This window comes from Delphinus delphis, chromosome 4 (genome assembly GCF_949987515.2).
Source record: "Delphinus delphis chromosome 4, mDelDel1.2, whole genome shotgun sequence".
NCBI classification, from domain to species: domain Eukaryota; kingdom Metazoa; phylum Chordata; class Mammalia; order Artiodactyla; family Delphinidae; genus Delphinus; species Delphinus delphis.
In genome coordinates this window covers 76,494,657-76,500,124 of record NC_082686.1, presented here as the reverse complement: position 1 = coordinate 76,500,124, position 5,468 = coordinate 76,494,657, and the positions used below count along the sequence as shown (strand labels likewise).

Genomic DNA, 5,468 nt, shown 5'->3' with positions numbered 1-5,468 from the left:
ATGAAATTTACTACCAAATTAGTATTAGTTACAATGTGGGGACCAGGAGGGACTCTAGAAGTCATTCAAATGAGGTTAGTTAGATGTCCAGACGCAAGCCTCTACTTCTTAGTCTAAGGCTTACTCCAAAATGTAGCCTGCTGACTCTCATTTTTATCTTAAAGAGTACCAAGTGACAAACTTCTGAAACAGGTAGCCAACAGTGTTAGAAGCTAGTAGGTTTTGGCTTATCAAATTTTAAAGTATCCTTTATATTCAAAAAGGATGGGCAACTTTTAATAATACATTTCAATTAAATGAATAATATTAAAATCATACTTAGCTCGCAAAAATCTTTCCCTGATTACTTGTGAGGCACTTGTAGATTTAACACTGCTTTCTTTATGAAATTTAGTAAGATTTGTATTGTGTATGCTGAATGACATTCTGGTTATTAGAATGCAAATTAGCAAAGAAGGAGTTAAGTGTACTGCTTTAGTGTACGTATTAGTTAGGATTATTTCAGTCTCAAATGGCAGGAACTTAAATTAGCTTATACCAAAAAAAAAAAAAAAGCTCACTGGCTGGGAAGAATAGGGTAGTTTAGAAGCTAAAAGGAAAAGCTATAGAAAAACAAAGCATCTAGGGCAGGAATTATGCACTCCTCTTTGCTTATTTTTCCTCAACTTCATTCTGCAAAAGATTTCATTATTCATATTTTAAATAAGACATACACCCTGGCAGCTCTCATATCATTTCCTCTCAGTTAAGCAACCCATAAAAGGAGGTGGGGATTCCTTTACTCTAGGTTCTATCAATATTAAAGAAGATCTTGAATTGGCACAGCTTGGGGCACTTGGCCACAGTGGGAGATAGGGGAATCTTGCATCAGGATTATACGATTGACATCTTCACAAGAACCACATGCAACTTGGGAAGTGTGATTTCCCCAGAGAAAGGATGCTAAATTTTAAAAGGATGTTCAATTAAAAAGAAGTTTTCCCCCTAGAGTATTTTTGATAACGGTATCTGCCAAGATAATCTCTCATGAGTTAGTCATTTCAGAGATGGCATATATCAAATTCCATTACTGGCCTTATGTATGGAAGTTTTCAAAGACTGAAATATTGTAAAAACTAATATTGATGAAGGCGCAGTAAGATGGGCCCTCATCTAACTCTGGTGGTAGTGTAAATTGGTAAAACCTTTTGTAAAGCAATTTGATGTGTTAAGAAACGTAAAAGTATTTCACACTCTTGAATCCAGTAATTCCATTTCTAAAAGTGAATTCTAATAAAATAATCACAATGTGGATAGATTTTTATATGTAACATTTGTAATAATTCTGAAATAAAATAAATGTTGAGAAAAGTTGATTTAGTTAAATATAAATATATGATGGGCTAATATGTAGATTACATGATACCCTCTTCACATGATTTTGCTAATATGTTATGTTTGCAAGGTTGAAGGGAAACAAATGCCCTTATAAACTGTTGGTAAGAATGTAGATTGATGCAAAGTCATTGAGAGGAAATTATAAGTTTTATAATCATGAAAATGTATATCAAAATTAAAAATGCAAATATAGCCTAGCAAATTTATTTCTAGGAATTTATCCCATTGATAGTCCTGTACATACCCAAAGAACATTCACTGCAATAGAAACATTTATTCGCAATAGAAAATATTTGGAGTAAGTTAAACGTCCACCAGTAAGGGACATATTTTAAAAATGCAGCACTTAAAAAATGATTGGGGCTTCCCTGTGGGTGCAGTGGTTAAGAATTTGCCTGCCAATGCCGGGGACACAGGTTCGAGCCCTGGTCTGGGAAGATCCCACAAGCTGCAGAGCAGCTATGCCCGTGCACCACAACTACTGAGCCCACATGCCACAACTACTGAAGCCTGCACGCCACAACTACTGAAGCCCGTGAGCTTAGAGCCCGTGCTCCACAACAAGAGAAGCCACCTCAGTGAGAAGCCCACACACCGCAACGAAGAGTAGCCCCTGCTCGCCGCAACTAGAGAAAACCCGCGCGCAGCAACGAAGACCCAACGCAGCCAAAAATAAATAAATAAATAAATAATTTATTTTTAAAAAAGAAGAAATGATCTATATCTCTTTTCTTTGAAGTGTAGTTGATTTACAATGTTGTATTCATTTCTGCTGTACAGCAAAGTGATTGTTATGCATATATATACATTCTTTTCTATATTCTTTTCCGTTGTGAGTTATCATAGGATATTGACTATAGTTCTCTGTGCTATACAGTAGGACCTTGTTTATAGAATGGTCTACATTGTTATCTGCAAAATATATTCTATAAAAAAAGCAAACAACATCAAACGCTACTATAGTAGACTCTACTATAGACATCAAACACTGCATCTACATCTACTATGGACGTCAAACACTGTCTATAGTAGACTCTCATTTATCTAATATTTTATGAATATGCTTGCATGAAATAGATATAGTTGTGTGGTAGACATGACTAGTATTCACTTATATCCAGTTCTCTTTTCCTTCTTGGACATACAGACGATTATACTTTTCAAACTTCTTGCATTTACCTAGAGCCACGAAACTAGTTCTGGCAAATAAAATGTGACTGGGAGTGACTTTTGAGCTGACAAAAATGAAAAGCCCTCTTAAAACTCACCAGTCTCTCCCTCTGTATTCAAGCAAGGGTCTTGTGTTGAAAACGTGAGCCACAAGATAAAAACAGTTTGGGTGGCTGACACATATAAAATATCTGCCTGAGGGTAACCAGGACTGGCAAGAAGTGTGTAGGAACAACAAATAAGTGCTTACTGTGTTAAACTATTATAGATTTGGGATTTTCTTTTTAATTTTAAAATAAAAGCTTTAATTTCAAAATTTTCTAGTTGCCTTTTTACTAGAGGCACTGTAATTCATCATTCAATGTAGGACACTTAAAAAAATTATATGTAATTTACGTATAAGTAAAATACAGACATCTTAAGTGCATAGCTCTGTGAATATTTACATGTGGGTGCATCTAAGTACCTGCCATCCAAAACAAGGTAAGCTCACTTAATTATGCTGAGACAAGAGGCATAATCAGGACTGATTGCCTCCTTGTGAAAAGATTATTTGGGGTAAGAATATTATCAGTGATATATTGTATGACATCAGGAAACCCATCGCTGCTCTTACCATTCCTGGTGATGATAAGGTTGAATGCTTGGTTAAGGGGTACATAACCAAATTTGAACTTTTGCCTATAAGCCCCATCTTGCCCAATGTAGAAATTTACTTGACGCACTTTCAAGTACATTAATTCCATTCAGCGAATTGGCATTTTTTAAATGTCTCCATCTCCTTTCTCTTCTGCTCCCTTAGGGCTGGGAATCTTTGGAGAGATAGCCACTTCCACTTTTGTCAGTTCACAGGCTTTTTTCATGCAACCCTGTAAGCAGGCTGTGCACCCTGTAAGTGGGAATCATGGAGAGTGCGGAGCGGAGTTCAGCTGTCAAATGGCGCCGTGGAGTTGATTTGTAGTCTCTTCTCTATCATTAATTATAATCATAGCTGTACCCTTTTTACTGGTGTTGTAATCTCACGGCAGGTTTTTCGTTAATACTTTATTCCTGTGTACACACTCAGGCGACAGCATATTGTCCTCCAGGTGTGGAGGTGTGGAAAATTGCCGGCAGGTAACAAGAAGAGTGCAGACACCCTGCTTCATTTATCAGGTACCCAAGCCTGTCCAGTATGAAATTGTAAATGAACCCAGCCCACTGTGTTAGCAGGGAGAACTCTCCTCTGAACCATGCACCACCAGACCCCACAGGTCTCTTGTGATTGCTCCAACTCCATCTTCACGGCCCTGGCTGCAATTCTGCTCCAAGAGGCAAACACAGCTTCCAGGTCAGGGGCGGACGTTGATACAACTCCCTGAAGAGCGGGAGCTCCTTCAAGGGCAGGTGCTTCCTCCTCAGGAGGAACAGCCCCTTCAAAAGACATCTGTTTATCAGAACATTCCAGAGGTAGTTCACCCTTGTCCAACTTTGATTTTCTTCTCGATGGAGATGATAGGATCCTGGCCTCCTTGGCTGTGGCAGGAATGTTTTTTGATGAGGGTAGGCAGGTTCACAGAGTTCTTTAGATCCGTCTAGTTTCAGGCCTTTGGTGCTGAGTTTTAACTGCTGGCACCAAGCGCACACAACGTCCCTGTGAATCAGATTGACAGGTGGCACTATAGAAGGTAAAGGAAGAATTGGCATTGTCTTCTGAGGTTTCACACTGTCACAACATTGTGGCATTTTTCGTGGACAGCAAGTTCTGTTATCTTTTATAGATCTTTTTCTTTTGGTCCCCTTTGCTGAGTTTTCTAGTATATCTGGTTTACTAGAAGCCCCCTGTCCCTCTTCGGCATCTACTGATGTAAGTTGGAATTTGCAACTCATATATTCTTCCTCTGCCTTCTTTGTGGAGTTGCACTCCTGGTTGTCTGCACTCTCCATGCTCAGAAATTTAAAGGTTGATAAACCGGAGACTCTCCTTACTTCTTCATTTCGGGTTCTCTTTATCACAGAAAAAAACGTGGTCTATTCTAATTACCATAAGCAGTTCATTCGGGAAGCCAAATGTATTTCAAATTGGCTTACTGTTGTAACATATAGACTGCAGATTGTATAATGACTCAAATGCAACAGAAGTGAATTTTTTTTTCACTTATCAACTCATGGAGGTTCTGCACTAACTGTAATGATGGAGGTCGCCATCTCTTACTTCATCTAGTCATTCAGGAACTCAAGGTGATCATGTTTGTAGTCTCTTTTCCCTGTGGCTTCCAAAGTTTTCTTGGATATTAAAATTCAGCTGAAAGAAGGGCAAAGATCACAGAGAATGGCATGTGGGAGGTTTTTATGGGAAGGCCTGGAGGTGACACAATACACTTTTACTTATTGGCTAGGAACTTATCACAAGACCATACCTTGTGTATGCCAGTGTAGTGATTTGGCTGTGTGCCCAGGAAAAGAGGAAATTAATTTTGCTGAACACAATTTTTCTGCCAGGGATGGAGGGACTTACTTTTTATTATATATTCAGTGATTACGCTTTGAACTTAAAACAGTGGGCATATTTTACTTTTGGGTCAAAATAATCACAAAATGACATGAAACAAATGCTCTTGATATATTTTTTGCTTTAATGTTGTGAGGTTTTTTGTTTTGCTATTTTTAAAGTTAAATGCATGCCCTTTATAGAAAATGTAGAAAGTAAGATAAAAATAACTAAGCAGAAGAAGTTATCCAGTAGCCACCATGATCCCACCATAATGATCTTATGGGGGTAAATTAAATTATAATCCCTATTTTATAATTGAAGATGGTAACCCCCAGGGACTGTAATAAACTTGTCATATTTAGGAAGTGGTAGAGCTTAGAGGAAAGAAGAGCCAGGGAAGCTTTCACAGAGGAGGATATAAGGAATTTTGCATTTCTAATTACACTGG

The 5,468-nt window shown here is 38.0% G+C and overlaps 1 pseudogene; it reads right to left on the bottom strand.

Moving 5' to 3' along the window:
• Window positions 1-3,566: 3,566 nt before the first annotated feature.
• LOC132424411 (developmental pluripotency-associated protein 4 pseudogene) lies at window positions 3,567-4,473 on the bottom strand (annotated as a pseudogene).
• Between the last annotated feature and the right edge of the window lie 995 nt (window positions 4,474-5,468).